This window comes from Periplaneta americana, chromosome 13, assembly GCF_040183065.1.
Source record: "Periplaneta americana isolate PAMFEO1 chromosome 13, P.americana_PAMFEO1_priV1, whole genome shotgun sequence".
In the NCBI taxonomy this organism is placed as follows: domain Eukaryota; kingdom Metazoa; phylum Arthropoda; class Insecta; order Blattodea; family Blattidae; genus Periplaneta; species Periplaneta americana.
This window is the reverse complement of record NC_091129.1, coordinates 99,961,317-99,978,911: the sequence shown is the minus strand read 5'-3', so window position 1 is coordinate 99,978,911 and position 17,595 is coordinate 99,961,317. Positions and strand designations below refer to the sequence as shown.

Here is a 17,595-nt window from a genome sequence, read left to right as displayed (position 1 = left end):
CATGATATGAATCCTGTACAAGTAATCAGTTGATAGCCGGGGCTAGTTTAGCACGCTCGTAGCGCGGGCTAGCGAAATTCTATGCATAGCACCCTATGTCTTTAATAAGTAACACATTTCGCGATAACTCCATGATAACAGCCTTTAGCTTGTATTTATTGGAATATCCAACTATATTTGTTTTGTTTCCAAATATCCTCAATCCCAGAGTTACAGTTCCATAATGTACTTTGTCCAGTGTATTGTTCGAATCAAGATCTTCTCGAAAATATTATGCCTTATTTTGTTAACACCATCCTCAAAGTTTGAAGGATGAGGCTTTGCAGACGGATTTTCTTCTTTTTATTGATTTTTTTAACATAGCTCTAAGTAGATTATAAAAGAAATACCTTACAAAAGGTTTTTTTTTTGTGATTTATGGAAAACCATAGACACTGGCTAAGAAGGATTTTGAAAACAGATGCTTCACGTGTAAGGACCGATATAGAAATGTTTGTTATAACACTTTAATATTTATAGCTCTTAATAAATCAGAGCTGAACAATAATATCAGAAGATGACTGGCTAAAGTAAAGATCTTTGGACCTTCGCCACGGAAAGTAAATCAACAATAATAGGTAGATGATATGAAGAGATAGATTCTATAAGAATAGAAGAGTTAAATAACATGTTAAATACGTTTAAGGATAGTAAGGCACAAGGAAATGATGGAAATTAAATTTGCATGGCAAGAGTTAAAATTATGATTATTAATTTTTATTTTTCAATATTTTTTGGTCTACATTGCAGATCCCAAAGGAATGGAAAGTGGCCGTAATAAAACCAATATTTAAGAAAGATTATAGGAATGAATTCAAGAATTATAGGGGCATTAGCCTTCTAAATACAAGCTATGCGAGTAAAATAGGCTACTTGCTAAAATTTTAACAAAGCGGCTTTATGCTATATCGGAAGTTCTACTAAATAATGAATGACATGATTGTAGATGAGATAGATCCTGTGGAGATTGTGTATAATATACAGTAAGGCATATTCATTATTTATCGATTATGTAAAAGCATTTGACAAAGTGAGACATGAAAAATTATGACAGATTATAATTAACAAAGGACACCTAAAACAATTAGTATTAACGATAACCCAAATGTATGCAGGAGCGGTCATCAGTATTGATAAGGATAATTTCAGAAGTATCAAAACAGAAGTTCTTAATTTAGGAGTAAGACAGGGCTGCCCTATGTCGTCGATCTTTCACAGCAATAACTGAATAAAGATTTTAGAATTGGGTCTATCATTTCAAATACAATACTATTTACAGACGACCAGACGATATTCGCAGATATTGAAGACAGACTTCAATCAGCCTCATTTCAGCGTAATAAAATAATGACTTTTTACAATTTGAAAATATCAACTGAAAAATAAAAAATCATGACATTTCTGGGAAAATATCGTAAGAGATAAGAAAATTCTAATGTAATAGAACAAGTTATACATTTTGTCTGGGATGCGAAGTATCTTATGAATATGACAATGACTTAAAACATAAAGTCTATAATTTCAGAATATTTGTGGTACCATAAGACGTACATTGAAAAGCAAAACAAGAAAAGACAAAATTTTACAATTTTATAAGACAATGGCGGTGCGAATTTTAATGTACGTATCAGAGAACTGGACAATGAATAGGAGTGACAAAAGAATAATTGAAACACCTGAAACGAGATTTATACGGTATGCAGCTGGCTGTATGCTTAAAGATCATATTAGAAGCGAGAATATAAAAGAAAAACTCAATATTTTAATTTAAACAATAAATTTAAATAAATTTAGATGGACCATATATCAAGGATGCCCGATGAAGGACTAGTAAAACAAACCTTTGAGTAGCGACCGGAAGGTAAATGAGATACAGGAAGACCTATACGTCGTTGAGCAGACTATTTCTGACATGAAACAGGTCAATATGGCCTATTCTGATAGACGATGATGATGTTTGTAGTGGATTGAAATGCTTAGAAAACTTTCTAAAACAGTTCTTACTTTATAGTATATACCAGTAATTTAGAAACACTGCAATAAATGATCGAAAGATTGATTGATAGAAAATTGAATCCAGTCTCTCTAGTAACTAGTTTTCTACACTTGTTCTCTCACAATGTTATGCTAGTATTTCATATGTGCAGACAGATAAATGCAGTTCGTAAGCGTTTATTAGCCCCTCGGATATCAAGGTTGCATTACTAAGTGTAGTTAAACACGTCTTCGTGTCGGAATTCGAATATGTTGCCCTACTAAAAACGTTATACTACTGGCTGTCATATCCAGATGACCTTAATTATCTATATTTATCCGCAATTAGCCATGAGATCGATTTTATTTACCATAGTCTTCTTTGTACACGAGGAGCAAGTGTTATTTCCTGCAGTTAACACCTCAGATACATGTGAATTACTGCGGCTATGTAAAAATTCCAGGGGATTTGACTTACATGGCCTGCAACATGTTTAACCTTTAGTTTTGTTACGTTGAATTGACCAATAGCCTTCAGACTCGGAGAGAAATGAAGGTAGACCTAATGGAATAGAAAGGCGTCTTCCTAAGTCCATCTCTTTCTGGTGGTAAAACTGCCCGACTGCAGTGTTTTGACTTTCTATTCGCGAGGACCTTTGATCGATTCCCGATAAGGCTATATACGCACAATGATGATGAAACCGAGTTGCTTGGTTTCCCTCAACGCTCCTACAACTTTCTCTTCAGGTTATGTTGATTGTCAGATCTTACCCTTAAGCCTGGGTTTACTAAGGCTTCGTAGAACATCGCTTGGAGATATTCCATCTGCCAGTTTGTTGAAATGTTGGTCTTAAATCATTTTATAAATAAAGTTGAAGTTGTTGGAATTAAGAAGAGAGTGTGGCTATTTAAAAGCGAAAAATATATGCAAATATTCTCAAATATTGTTTAAATATTATTTAAAACACGCAACTGAATTTTCAGGAGATTAAAAAAACTATCATTAAGGAGAAACTAGTTCATTAATTGGTGATAATATTTTATTACATACTTATAAATGACTTTTAATGAACCAGCAGGTTCATTGCCGCCCTCACATAAGCCCGCCATTGGCCCCTATCCTGTGCGAGATTAATCCAGTCTCTATTAGCATATCCCACCTTCCTCAAATCCATTTTAATATTCCTCCCATCTACGTCTCGGCCTCCCCAATCTTTTTCCCTCCGGCCTCCCAACTAACACTCTATAAGCATTTCTATATTCGCCCATACGTGCCACATGCCCTGCCAATCTCAAACGTCTGGATTTAATGTTCTTAATTATGTGAGGTGAAGAATATAAAGCGTACAGTTCTGCGTTGTGTAACTTTCTCCATTCTCCAGTAACTTCATCCCTCTTAGCCCCAAATATTTTCTTAAGAACCTTATTTTCAAACACCCTTAATCTCTGTTCCTCTCTCAAAGTGAGAGTGCAAGTTTCACAACCATACAGAACAACCGGTAATATAACTGTTTTATAAATCCTAACTTTCAGATTTTTTGACAGCAAACTAGAAGACAAAAACTTATCAACCGAATAATAACAGGCATTTCCAATATTTATTCTGAGTTTAATTTCCTCCCGAATGCCATTTATATTTGTTACTGTTGCTCCAAGATATCTGAATTTCTCCATCTCTTCGAAGGATAGATCTCCAATTTTTATATTTCGATTTCGTCCAGAAAATCAGTCCCATTCCGAGGCTTATTGCATGGATTCGCAACAAGCTGTTTTTTTACGGTGATGGGATGTTAGCCCTTTGCCCAACCCCCGAACTGGAAGACCACCGCTTATCGGCTATCCACGACTGCTTATTCAATATATTCGTAGCTACCCTCCATATCTGGAGGCCTTCCCGTCTATTCACAACCTGAGGACGCGCCATGCCGTGGTGATAGAGACCCACAATAATAATACCACCGAAAATTAACGCTTAATAAATTTAAACTGATTGCAATTTTAAACTACAAAAATTGTATAATTTTACAATTTAACTTAGATATTTTTTCCAAAATGAACAGTATCAAATATTGCTACTACTGTTTTAAATTGTATTTATCACAGGAAAAAAAGAAGTCTACACGTTGTAATGAAAGAATAATTTAGTAACACACAACTTTCTGAACAACAGCGTGAATATGCCTATTCAATTTTCGTTTGAATCTAGTAATACTACGAATAGTTCAAATTTTGAAGATAAACATCTTAAATACTTTTGCTTTCAAAGTTATTAAGTTTAGTGAGAATTGGTATAGGGGTAGAAGCTTCTCGTTAAATATATCAGTACAATACATTTACATTCATAATAGGAACGTTTGTCACTGATATTTTTCCTGAATTGCTGACATGGCATTCACCACGAAACTTTGCACTTTATATATTGAAATGTTCACATGATTTTTCTTCATGTAGTTCTCTCTTTCTAGATTTTGACATTAGATTCATTTGAAGATATCAGCACTGGATTCAGTTGACATTTCAAATAGATCTTTTATTAATATTATATTATACTAGCTCATACACCAATTTAACAGTTCCCCAGCTTTTTCTAATTACAAAGTTACCATATGAAGAGTACACTGGAAATCATCTGTTACACAGTCGGATGCTATTGCATTTTATTAACGCGAATGAGAATCTTTCGTTGCCGCTATGTACAAGCTTGCCAGCAGCTAGTACATACAATGGGTCATTAGAAAATTAGTGTCAACACATTAATTAAAAAGAAAGACGTATTTATATACAATTGATATAATTATAGTTATTAAAAGTAACCTCCTCCAGTATTATGTACCCGTCGTCACACCCTTGCAAGACGACGGTTGCTATAGGAGTGAATTAACCCCTTGGACAACCACGTGACTAGTACCATCGTGAAGCACAGTATGATACGTATTCAAGATATTTCATCGCTTCCGACGCATTGCTAGTGGCAAATGATGTTCCAAAAGGTGACTATGACACCACACAGTTGCCTTGTTAGCTCAGAGGTAGAGAACTAGTCTTGTAAACTAGGGGTCGCGAGTTAGAATCTCACAGAAGGCTAATATGTTACAGGATCTATGTTTGAAACTATTATACTAGGCGTGTATTTTGGACGGCACACAGCTGCCTTCTTAGCTCAGAGGTAGAGCACTAGTCTTGTAAACTAGGGGTCGTGAGTTCGAACCTCACAGAAGGCTAATATATTACAGGATCTATGTATGAAACTATTATACAAGGCGTGTATTTTGGATATCACACAGCTGCCTTCTTAGCTCAGAGGTAGAGCACTAGTCTTGTAAACTAGGGGTCGTGAGTTCGAACCTCACAGAAGGCTAATATATTACAGGATCTATGTTTGAAACTATTATACTAGGCGTGTATATTGGACATTACACAGCTGCCTTCTTAGCTCAGAGGTAGAGCACTAGTCTTGTAAACTAGGGGTCGTGAGTTCGAACCTCGCAGAAGGCTAATATATTACACCATCTATGCATGAAACTATTATACAAGGCGTGTATTTTAGACACCAGACAACTACCTTATTAGCTCAGAGCTAGAGCACTAGTCTTGTAAACTAGGGGTCATGAGTTCGAATCTCACAGAAGGCTAATATATTACGGGATCTATGTATGAAACTATTATACAAGGCGTGTATTTTGAACACCACACAGCTGCCTTCCTAGCTCAGAGGTAAAGCACTGGTCTTGTAAACTAGGGGTCGTGAGTTCGAACCTCACAGAAGGCTAATATATTGCAGGATCTATGTATGAAACTATTATACAAGGCGTGTATTTTGAAAAGCAGATAGCTGCTTTCTTTCTTAGTTCAGAGGTAGAGCACTAGTATTATAAACTAGGGGTCGTGAGTTCGAATCTCACAGAAGGCTAATATATTACAGGATCTATGTTTGAAACTATTATACTAGGCGTGTATTTTGGACATCACACAGTTGCCTTCTTAGCTCAGAGGTAGAGCACTAGTCTTGTAAACTAGGGGTCGTGAGTTCGAACCTCACAGAAGGCTAATATATTACAGGGTCTATGTATGAAACTAGTATACAAGACGTTTATTTTGAACACCAAACAGTTGCCTTCTTAGCTCAGAGGTAGAGCACTAGTCTTGTAAACTAGGGGTCGTGAGTTCGAACCTCACAGAAGGCTAATATATTACAGGATCTATGTATGAAACTAGTATACAAGGCGTCTATTTTGAAGAACACTCAGCTGCCTTCTTAGCTCAGAGGTAGAGTACTAGTCTTGTAAATAGGGGTCGTGAGTTCGAACCTCACAAAAGGCTAATATATTACAGGATCTATGTATGAAACTATTATACTAAGAGTGTATTTTGAACACCACACAGCTGGCTTCTTAACTCAGAGGTAGAGCACTAGTCTTGTAAACTAGGGGTCTTGAGTTCGAACCACACAGAAGGCTAATATATTACAGAATCTATGTATGAAACTAGTATACAAGGGGTTTATTTTGAACACGGAACAGCTGTCTTCTTAGCTCAGAGGTAGAGCACTAGTATTGTAAACTAGGGGTCGTGAGTTCGAACCTCACAGGAGGCTAATACATTACAGGATCTATGTATGAAACTATTATACTAGGCGTGTATTTTGAACACCACACAGCTGCCTTCTTAGCTCAGAGGTAGAGCACTAGTCTTGTAAACTAGGGGTCGTGAGTTCGAACCTCACACAAGGCGAGTATATTACAGGATCTATGTATGAAACTATTATACAAGGCGTGTATTTTGAACAACACACAGTTGCCTTATTGGCTCAGAGGTAGAGCACTAGTCTTGTAAACTAGGGGTCGTGAGTTCGAACCTCACGGAAGGCTAATATAATACAGGATCTATGTATCAAACTATTATACTAGGCGTGTATTTTGGGCATTACACAGCTGCCTTATTAGCTCAGAGGTAGAGCACTAGTCTTGTAAACTAGGGGTCGTGAGTTCGAACCTCACAGAAGGCTAATATATTACAGGATCTATGTATGAAACTATTATACTAGGCGTGTATTTTGAACACCACACAGCTGCCTTCTTAGCTCAGAGGTAGAGCACTAGTCTTGTAAACTAGGGGTCGTGAGTTCGAACCTCACAGAAGGCTAATATATTACAGGACGTATGTATGAAACTATTATACTAGGCGTATATTTTGGACATTACACAGCTGCCTTCTTAGCTCAGAGGTAGAGCACTAGTCTTGTAAATAGGGGTCGTGAGTTCGAACCTCACAGAAGGCTAATAAATTACAAGATCTATGTATGAAACTAGTATACAAGACGTTTATTTTGAACACAACACAGCTGCCTTCTTAGCTCATAGGTTTGGCACTGGTCTTGTAAACGAGGGGTCGTGAGTTCGAACCTCACAGAAGGCTAATATATTACAGGATCTAATGTATGAAACTATTATACTAGGCGTGTATTTTGAACACCACACAGCTACCTTCTTAGCTCAGAGGTAGAGCACTAGTTTTGTAAACTAGGGGTCGTGAGTTCGAACCTCACAGGAGGCTAATATATTACAGGATCTATGTATGAAACTATTATACTAGGCGTGTATTTTGAACACCACACAGCTACCTTCTTAGCTCAGAGGTAGAGCACTAGTTTTGTAAACTAGGGGTCGTGAGTTCGAACCTCACAGAAGGCTAATATATTACAGGATCTATGTATGAAACTATTATACTAGGCGTGTATTTTGAACACCACACAGCTACCTTCTTAGCTCAGAGGTAGAGCACTAGTTTTGTAAACTAGGGGTCGTGAGTTCGAACCTCACAGAAGGCTAATATATTACAGGATCTATGTATGAAACTATTATACTAGGCGTGTATTTTGAACACCACACAGCTACCTTCTTAGCTCAGAGGTAGAGCACTAGTTTTGTAAACTAGGGGTCGTGAGTTCGAACCTCACAGGAGGCTAATATATTACAGGATCTATGTATGAAACTATTATACAAGGCGTGTATTTTGAACAACACACAGCTGCCTTATTAGTGCAGAGGTAGAGCACTAGTCTTGTATAGTAAGAGTCGTGGGTTGGATATTCACAAGAGATGAGTATATTGTTAATTCTATGCATGAAACTAGGAAAATAAGGCTGAATATGGGTACACCACCGTACAGCACTACGTGAAGAATTGCTTGCGATACCGGTACATTGAAATCTTGTGATAATGTTAGAGGGACAAGCAAAGATCTGTGACAGATCGTCTGGAGGTCTGTGACACGCAGTCCCGAGGTCTGTAACGCATAGGCACGAGGAGGTCTGTGTCATAAAGCTCCAAGGTTTGTGACAGGTATCTTTACTTTATTCCGTCTGCAGTATTTGGAGTTTGCGGGTGAGATTATATTATTATAGCTAGTGTACACATCGTGTTTATAGAATGCTGTTTCACTTTGCAGGTTTGTTCAATAATTTCATACGCATTAAGTAGTTATATATGCATATTCAATCTTCAGCATCTATGTTACAAAAGGCGTATTTTAAACACCAGATACCTGCCTTTTAAGCTCAAAGGTAGAGCGATATATTGTGTTGTATACTTAGAGGTTTTGAGTTCTAATGCGTTATTGGGTCCATATACGGAACTATTTTGCAAAGTGTGCATTTAAGGCAATATATCAATTTCCTCATTAGGTCAGTGATATGACGTTTGCTTTGTAGACTTGATGACCTGTGTTTGGTCTTGATAAAGGGAAAATATTTTATGTTGATGTAGAATTTTTATAATTGTGTCAAAGACAGAGGGATTTGTGTTCGTACTGCATTAAAGGCAAATAAATATATGGTGTAATTATCGTATGATACCATTGGTCGTGGTAAGTCCTCATAAGTGGACACATTATTAATTTGAAATATAATCTCTATACAGTGGTTGTAGGCCTATTGATTCTATTAATTTTAAGTTCGCTATTGTGGCTTTGTGAATAGCGGATCGCTGTTCGAATCTCGGAGTGGGCAATGAAAGAGCTTTATCTTCCATTCATGACATTGGGTGTTTGTCCCTTGTCATGTGCTTTTCTGTGTTGTGTTGCAGTGGCCCTATGGCATGCTGACTATACAACCGCGAGGCCAGTAATGTGTGCCTGTCTACACCGGGTTAGTTTAGGAATACTTTGTCTATTACTTCAATATGAATGTAGTAATTTCAAATGCTGATGATTGTGCAGTTATTTTCTGAAGAGTAAATCAGCCAAGAAATAAGCATGTACTGTTAGAATCTGTAAGAAAGTAGCTCATGTGCGTATTTATATATCGTGACTAATATTTAATAAAGTTGTTTATAGTAACGGTAGCCCATCCTTTCGTGAACTTCTTGATAGGCCTATTTCGACACATTCTTGGTATAACGGTAATAAGTAAAATTATTGTGGAATACAGCAGGAAATATGTGATAAATAGAAAATAAATATGGGCGTTATTCAGTTGTATTACTTTTGAATCATATATAGAATAGTATAATGTGAAATTGTAAATAATATATAATATAGAAAAATGCTATTATGAAGGCTTAGTAACTGGTGAATAAAGACCCTAAATAATAAAATATTAAATACATAAATGAACGAATTAATAAATTAGATATGTGTGAAAATAAGTAAGTAGACAGACAGACAGACAGACAGACAAATAAATAAATGAGTATGTAAATAAATAAATGAAAATAAATAAATAAATGAAAATAAATAAATAAGTGAATAAATAAATATAAATAAATAAATAGATGGACGGACGGACGGACCGAGAGACAGACAGACAGGCGAATGAATGTATAAATAAAATAAGTAAAGACATAAAATAAATAAGTATAAATCTAGATATTTCACAGGAAATAAAACTCGTAATTATAGATTGAATAGTGTTAGGTTAAAAGTTTATAACCGAAATGAAATTCATTCTGAAAAAGGAAAGGAATAAATAAAATAGTATTGCTTTTATGGAATGAAAAGTATTGCAAGTTGTAGTAAAGAAGTTAGCATAACATTTATCAAATTTAATTCTTTTTCCTAAAGATGGTATTAAATATCAAGAACGAAAATAGATATAATAGCTTTCAAGGAATCTACAAAATCTGGATTCGTAATTGATCCCACTGTGCATTTCGAAACGAATGAGGAACAGCCAGCACAAGTGGATAAGGAACAAAAGAATATCTACAATCCCACCTTTCACTATTACTTCCAAAACTACCGGCTAAAAGAGCTTGAAGTAATCGGACTTCTAGTTGGAGCAAGAGGTACCGATGCACTCTTCATGAAAGATGTGTTTAAGAGGCTTGGAATACCTACATCTATCATTCCGATTGTAACCTTAGCTGCATTGAAAGGATCAATTGCTCTCCTGAAGCATCACCTGTATTCAAAATGAAACTAAGTTCATTAGTATTCTTTACTTTTTCACAATACTCACCTTTCTCTAAAACTAGGTATATTTCCACTAATATAAAAATGTATTTGCAGCTCTGAATTTGTAGGAGTTTCATTTGCCAAAACAAAATCAATGGTTCAATGAACTTGTAAACATTTGCTTGAGTACTCTTTGTCCCTTGTGGCAGCTCACGAATGGTGAGAAGATTTGTAAATTTCTAACTAGGGTATTTATTGGGATATCTATTTTTTCCAGTCATTTATTTTCAGAAATGTACAGTATTTCGAAATGAATGAAAGGAATTGTTATCGCAACTATAAGTTACCCTTTTACTATTTTATTTATGTGTCGGCCATCTTGAAAATGTAGGTTATAACCTTTTCCTTGCGCTGTCAGCATATGGGTGGTATAACAAAATGAACTTAGCTCGCAAACCGTTGTTCGATTGAGTAAAACCTCAATAGGATAGCTAGCTTGATACTTTAACCCTTTGCAGCATAGTGGTTATTCAGAACAATCACCATTTTCTTTCTTTCTAAATTTTATGGTATAAGCTTAGATATTCCGCCAAGGAACCACCTCTTAAGTATACATAGAGGTGCCATCTGTGTTTTGAAATTGTGTTCAGAGTTAAAATGTTGAAAAAATTGATTGAAGCTTTGGTATGATCCATGATATGAAAAACATAAAAATTTAATTTGTGCTTCAAAGGGTTAAAATAAAATATACGTTATCACGTTTTTACTGACATCTCTCAATTAATAGATTCAGTTGAATGATTTTAGAATTCCACATCAAATTTTATATCGCAAACTAAGCGGAAAGCGGCAGTTTGGAATACTATCGCAGGATTCTGTGGTCAGAAAACGATCAATGTTCTCTAATTCAGGGCGATTTTAATAGTTCTATAAAGATAAATATAGCCTGTCCCACATTGATGTAATAGGTCTGATAGTGGGAGCACGAGGTACCATACCCTTCTTCTTTGCCAACAAATGTAAAAACCTGGGGCTAACACACAGCATTGTGAAGAAAATAGCCATTAGTGCCCTCAAAGGATCGGTTCAGATATTGAGAAATGACTTGTATGGAAGTGATAATGGAAATTTCAAATAACCGATGGCTATTGATTGATTTAGATATCAATGCCAGTAAATCCGTACTATTATTTTTCTCGCGGTATATGGCATTCAAATCATTCTAACATATCTGATAATACTACTATCCCTTTCTTAACTGTAAATGAGCACAAACGCTACTTAGGTGTAAATTTTTCTGACGTTTTGTATATTCGATTCCCTAACCGTTTCAAATATATATATCATTTTACCAATTAGGTGTGTTTCCAAATTATATGTAATACGCTTTGTCAAATCTGGCAACCTTTTCATAAGGGAAGCTTAATTTATTTCATTTTATATTCTAATAGTTTTCAGACTAGTCTACTAGAATTTGTACGAGAATTTATTTTTACATATGAATCCTTGTATAAAGTCCTTACGTCTAGTAACTGGTAGCGAATTCATGATATAATATTTAGAATGTAGGACTTACCAATAATTTAAAAGGAAGTCTTAAACTAGTTGTTTCTCGCCTCCATACAAGATTCTTCATTTTCATAGAAATCCAATTATGTATTCAGTTCTTGAGAGGAAATGTACCTCTGTTCACTAGAAGACTCACTTTGCACTTAAACAATTGTACATGAAAATAACAAATAATAAAGAGTTAAATAACGAATAACACAAGCGTACACTCCAAGTTTATAGTTGAACACCTTGAGAAAATCCCCCCTTCATTAGATAACAGCACGTATCACAACGATGGAATAAAGCACTTTGTAGTTGACGTCTGCAACACGCACGGATGATGGGACCACGTGGTTCTCCACCACCTGAAAACTCTCTCTCTCATGTGTTCACACGAACAAGGCCGGGAAGTGACTAGTCGCTCTAACAACAGTCATCTCCTTTTAAAAGTAACATCTTCCTGCCTGCAACATGCAATGTTTTAGTGTCGGGCTCTTCGTTTGTTTTAGTCGGCGCTGTTAGACCATCTTCACGTCAGCTCTGTAGTTCTTCACTCCAGCACTTCTTTCGCTGTACTGAGAGACATGAGACTTCTGGAGCCAGCAGCTCTTCTGCGATGAGCCTCCATGTCTGTCAACATATTCCGTATAAAGCGTTCCCTCATTAAGAAGTTCTCTGGTAGCCGATAGTGTAGGCGCGGGTAATGGAGGGCCACGGATTTGAAGCCCACTTGCAAGGCGTGTGTTGCCTGTTCATTCATGTCCAAGTGACCCAGTCATGTCCACTTCTGGACGCCTTCGGGCTAGCGCTTTTTATGACTGGTCCATCAAGATGGACTGTAGGTCTGCCAGTAAGTTAACTGCTTAAAAAAATGACAGATAATTCAACAGGGGTTTCATTAACTTCTTTCATTGGTGATGAAATACAGAGAACACTGCTTTCTGGAAGTCTATATCACCAACACAACCACTATTATCATGCAAATTAAGAATTACATCTCTTGACAGTTTCTGTTATAAATCATTTATTATTTATATCAACTGTACTATTATCTACTCGTAACGTTCGATTCCCGATCGGGGCAAGTTACCTGGTTGAGGTTTTTTCCGGGGTTTTCCCTCAACCCAATATGAGCAAATGCTGGGTAACTTTCGGTGCTGGACCCCGGACTCATTTCACCGACATTATCACCTTAATCTCATTCAGACGCTAAATAACCAAAGATGTTGATAAAGCGTCGTAAAATAACCTACTAAAAAATCTACTCTTAACACTGATGAAAATTTTGACAACAAGATAAGCCTGAGCATCGATCACGGAATTACCTGTTATTTGTCTTACAGGTAATGAAAATTTCCGAAAAATTCCAATAAGGTGATCAGCCCAATAAGCGCCATAAGATTTCCTGTGATTCGCCTTACAATTGGAGAAAAAACTGACAAAATTCCCACAAGTGATCCGCATAACGGTTTGCCATGTAATTGCCTGATATTCACCTTATACTATAAGGCTTATAGTTGAAAAAAGCTCGGAAAACGCCAGCCAGCTAATCAGCTCAAAGGGTTCTGCATGCAATTAATTGATATTCGCCTAACAGTTAGGAGAAAGGTCAGAAAAATCCAGCCCAAAGGGTTCGGTATGGAAATAACTGTTATTTGCCTAACAGATGGGAAGAAGCTTGAAAAAATTCAACCAGGCGATCAGTTCAAAGGGTTCGACATGAAACTGATTGATATTCGTCTTAAAGTCGAGAAAAAGGTTGGAAAAATTGAATAAGATGATCGGTCGATAGAGTTCGGTATGGAATTACTTCATATTAGCCTTACAGTTGGAAAAGAGCTTGGGAAATTGAGCCATGTAATCAACCCAAAGGATTCGGCATGGAATAAATTGATATTCGTCTTACAATTGGAAAAAGACTTGAAAAAATTCAACCAGATGATGAGCACAAAGAAATCGGCATGGAATTAACTGATATTCGCCTTACAGTTGAGAAGAAGGTTGGAAAAATTCAACCAGGTAATCAGTCCAAATAATTCGGCATGGAATTAACTGATATTCGCGCTACAGATGGGAAGAAGCTTGGGAAAATTCAACTATACTCGGCATGAAATTAATTGATATTAGGCTAGCCTTACAGATGAAAAGAAGTTTGGAAAAATTCAACCAAGTGATCAGCCCAAGGATTCTGCACAGAATTGATTGATATTTGCCTTACATATGCGAAGAAGTTTGGAAAATTCAACCGAGTGTTCAGCCCAATGGAATTAAGTGATATTCGCCTTACAGATGGCCAAAAGGGTTCGGCATGGAATTAATTGATATTCATCTTACAGTTGGGAAGAAGCTTGAAAAACTGGATCAGGTGATCAGCACAAGGGTTCGGAATGGAATTAATTAATTGATATTCGCCTTACACTTGACAAAAAACTTGGAAGAATTCAACCAGGTGATCAGTCCAAAAGGGTTCGGTATGGAATTAATTGATATTCGTCTTACAATTGGGAAGAAGCTTGAAAAAATTGGATCAGGTAATCAGCTCGAGGGTCCGGAATGGAATTAATTAATTGATATTCGCCTTACATTTGACAAGAAACTTGCAAGAATTCAACGAGGTGATCAGTCCAAAAGGATTCGGTATGGAATTAATTTATATTCGTCTTACAATTGGGAAGAAGCTTGAAAAAATTTGATCAGGTGATCAGCCCGAGAGTTCGGAATGGAATTAATTAATATCCTTCTTACACTTGACAAGAAGCTTGGAAGAATTCAACGATGTGATCAGGCCATCGGCACTGGAAAGTTACCCAGAATTTGCTTTCATTGGGCTGAGGGAAAAGTCCAGAAAAAAACTTGAGCCAGGCAACTTTAGTCCTAACCAGAGTTTGAACTCGGACCTGTTCGTTGCACGGTCAGGCAGGCTACCGTTACTCTATAGCGGTGGATTGGTTTTAATATTATTTATATTAATTTCTGGAATAAAAGTTTGACTTGTACTGCAAATATTTCATTCATCTATTATGTCAATAAAATCAGATATATCTATTCCTATTTTATCTTATTGGTATTGTACATTTCCAACATGTTATTATGTTTTTATGCAAATATTCGAGTAATAATAACAATAATAAAGTTTATGACTCGTGGCTAAACTGTGCCTTTCTTCAAGTTCAAATCCTAAAAAAATTAACAGATTGTATTTCATTCATTTACATGCTATATCCTCCTGATTTCAAAGGTTATAGTAAACTTATGTAGTAGTAGGTTATTTTACGATGCTTTATCAACATCTTTGGTTATTTAGCATCTGAATGGGATGAAGGTGATAATGCCGGTGAAATGAGTCCGGGGTCCAGCACCGAAAGTTACCCAGCATTTGCTAAAATTGGTTGAGGGAAAACCCCGGAAAAAACCTCAACCAGGTAACTTGTCCCGACCGGGAATCGAACCCGGGCCACATGGTTTTGTAGCCAGACGCGCTAGCCGTTACTCCACAGAGTAAAGTTTTGATATATTATACTTCATACATGATTATGATGTAATATGTACAGTATATGCAGAGATCTGAAGTATAGTATAACATACTATAATTTTTTCAGCATTTTTCCTCATGACTTTTTTGAAGTGTAGAATTATATTGAACTTTAAAAATAAAACAACAAATATTTCAGGACTCATGAGGTTAAATCAAAATGTATGGTTTGAGTTTTGTCTTTATTCAGTAAAAAAACATTCACTGAAAATCAGTGTTTATCCAAATTGAAAATTTAATCAATATACATATTTAGACACTCCTAGCTCTTCGTCGGAATGTAACATTAGTAATTCTGGTAGAATATAAATGAGATCATTAATCACCATAACAACTAGAAAATGACCTATATCGAGCCTTCTGGTACTCCATAAGTTACATCAATAAGATCTGAATTATTGTCGTTTATTGATGCAAACTATTGTTTTCCTAATAAATATGAATGTAACAATTTTGAACTGTTTTCACTTAAACCATAATATTTAAATTTACATATAAGCAATTCGGGTATAACACAGTCAAATGCTTTTGTAAAATCATAAAACAATGCATAACTTTTTCACCTAAAAAACGTTTACAGTGTAATTAATTGGCTATGTCGCTGGTGAGAGTATGTTATGATACTTAAAATGTACCAATTACTTGAACATTATATATTCAAAGAGCTTTGATATTACAGGTATCAAAGACACTGGGCGAACATTTTTCAAGTTTGTAATATCACTTTTATGTACAGGAATTACTCTTGATATTCTTAAACATTATGGAAATATGCCTTGTGACAAGCACCTATTGAAAATAACCATTAACGATAGAGCAATAACCTGAATTACCCTTTCAAAAACTTATTGGAGAAACCATGTACATCACTAGTAAGGTCAATGTCTTTCTATGTTGTTCCGCATTAAGTCATACTTAGTTAACACTGACACAACAGCTCTTATGCGAGAGAATGTTTTGCGTGTAGGATGTTTGGGTGTAGTGAAGTGAAGAGCTGAATGGAGATGTAACTGTCACATTTACATGGACTCAAAGCACAGGAAATATTAAAATTTCCACCTCCAGACAGTTGCAAGTTGAGGACACTTCACACCCAGATCTGCAGCTAGAGTTTAGCCCATCATTCATAAAAACTTTCACATACAGAGGAAAACAATTACATGTGGATGTGTTGCAAAGAAATGCTCCTTCATGAATCGCAGTCAGGTAGGAGCGGGGTTGTGCCGTAATTCATCTTCACTAATGAGTAACAAGTCGGAGAATGTGCATCAATGGGCGTTGCGGACTTCAGCGTAATGACTGTATACTAGGCGGCAACATAAGAAGTATCATACAAATGTTTTCGCGCTGGTACGCATTGTTCTAGGAGGTCGAGATGTTCTATTCTATTAGTCCTCTTTCAGGGGAGGGCGCGGACTGGGACTGTCCTCACCAATGACGTTGGTCCTCACACGCTTGTACTACCTGGGATGAAATGGTGTGCGTACCGTAAAGCGCCCCGCTACAGATCTCCATCCGCGCCGCCTCCAAATTCCCCTACAGCAGTCATGTCAATTAATGCCCATAGGCGCAAGCGCGGGCTTTAGAGCTCAGGAGAGCCTGAGCGCTTTACAGTGGAAAGGAAAAAGACATATGAAAGAGGTAGTATATGCAGCTTGGCCGAGCTATATACAGGGATGGCCAGCACTGATTCAATGGATAAAGGGAAGATAACTTATTAAAACTGTATCCATGTTAATTTTTAGATTTGTCTGAGAAGTTTAAGAGTATTATAAGAATATAAGTTTTAATTTTAATGCAGATTTTTCACAACTTTGTTTCTTTTATTCAAAAGAAACATTTTCTCAACTTTTCTTAAGTGAAATTTTCAGATATAGACCTATTTACTCAGTAGCCTTCCAGGTACTGAAACAATGCTATCGTAAATCTCATATGTCGTAAATACGTATTATTGAAGATAGTGTATAACAAACTTTGAAAATATTCGCATAGAAAATGTTTGTAAGGGAATGAATTAACAAAGCAACTACTGTTACATCATAAGCAAAAGATATATGCCCATGTGATGTAAAAATGTCAGTTCTATAGCTTTAGCAGGTTTCGAGAAA

At 36.2% G+C, this 17,595-nt stretch overlaps 1 protein-coding gene and 16 non-coding genes across 17 annotated transcripts in view; 16 read left to right on the top strand and 1 right to left on the bottom strand.

The window, feature by feature from the left end:
* The window catches only part of spz3 (Spaetzle domain-containing protein 3), a 339,160-nt gene that overhangs the window by 94,556 nt on the left and 227,009 nt on the right, over nt 1–17,595 (bottom strand). The window lies entirely within an intron of this gene.
* Nucleotides 5,163–5,234, top strand: TRNAT-UGU (transfer RNA threonine (anticodon UGU)). Its single transcript has one exon. It is a non-coding gene; the product is annotated as a tRNA-Thr (tRNA).
* TRNAT-UGU (transfer RNA threonine (anticodon UGU)) lies at nt 5,300–5,371 on the top strand. The gene has a single exon. It is a non-coding gene; the product is annotated as a tRNA-Thr (tRNA).
* On the top strand, nt 5,437–5,508 carry TRNAT-UGU (transfer RNA threonine (anticodon UGU)). The gene has a single exon. It is a non-coding gene; the product is annotated as a tRNA-Thr (tRNA).
* Nucleotides 5,711–5,782, top strand: TRNAT-UGU (transfer RNA threonine (anticodon UGU)). The gene has a single exon. It is a non-coding gene; the product is annotated as a tRNA-Thr (tRNA).
* Nucleotides 5,989–6,060, top strand: TRNAT-UGU (transfer RNA threonine (anticodon UGU)). Its single transcript has one exon. It is a non-coding gene; the product is annotated as a tRNA-Thr (tRNA).
* On the top strand, nt 6,126–6,197 carry TRNAT-UGU (transfer RNA threonine (anticodon UGU)). Its single transcript has one exon. It is a non-coding gene; the product is annotated as a tRNA-Thr (tRNA).
* TRNAT-UGU (transfer RNA threonine (anticodon UGU)) lies at nt 6,536–6,607 on the top strand. Its single transcript has one exon. It is a non-coding gene; the product is annotated as a tRNA-Thr (tRNA).
* Nucleotides 6,673–6,744, top strand: TRNAT-UGU (transfer RNA threonine (anticodon UGU)). Its single transcript has one exon. It is a non-coding gene; the product is annotated as a tRNA-Thr (tRNA).
* TRNAT-UGU (transfer RNA threonine (anticodon UGU)) lies at nt 6,810–6,881 on the top strand. The gene has a single exon. It is a non-coding gene; the product is annotated as a tRNA-Thr (tRNA).
* Nucleotides 6,947–7,018, top strand: TRNAT-UGU (transfer RNA threonine (anticodon UGU)). The gene has a single exon. It is a non-coding gene; the product is annotated as a tRNA-Thr (tRNA).
* On the top strand, nt 7,084–7,155 carry TRNAT-UGU (transfer RNA threonine (anticodon UGU)). The gene has a single exon. It is a non-coding gene; the product is annotated as a tRNA-Thr (tRNA).
* On the top strand, nt 7,221–7,291 carry TRNAT-UGU (transfer RNA threonine (anticodon UGU)). Its single transcript has one exon. It is a non-coding gene; the product is annotated as a tRNA-Thr (tRNA).
* On the top strand, nt 7,495–7,566 carry TRNAT-UGU (transfer RNA threonine (anticodon UGU)). The gene has a single exon. It is a non-coding gene; the product is annotated as a tRNA-Thr (tRNA).
* TRNAT-UGU (transfer RNA threonine (anticodon UGU)) lies at nt 7,632–7,703 on the top strand. Its single transcript has one exon. It is a non-coding gene; the product is annotated as a tRNA-Thr (tRNA).
* Nucleotides 7,769–7,840, top strand: TRNAT-UGU (transfer RNA threonine (anticodon UGU)). Its single transcript has one exon. It is a non-coding gene; the product is annotated as a tRNA-Thr (tRNA).
* Nucleotides 7,906–7,977, top strand: TRNAT-UGU (transfer RNA threonine (anticodon UGU)). The gene has a single exon. It is a non-coding gene; the product is annotated as a tRNA-Thr (tRNA).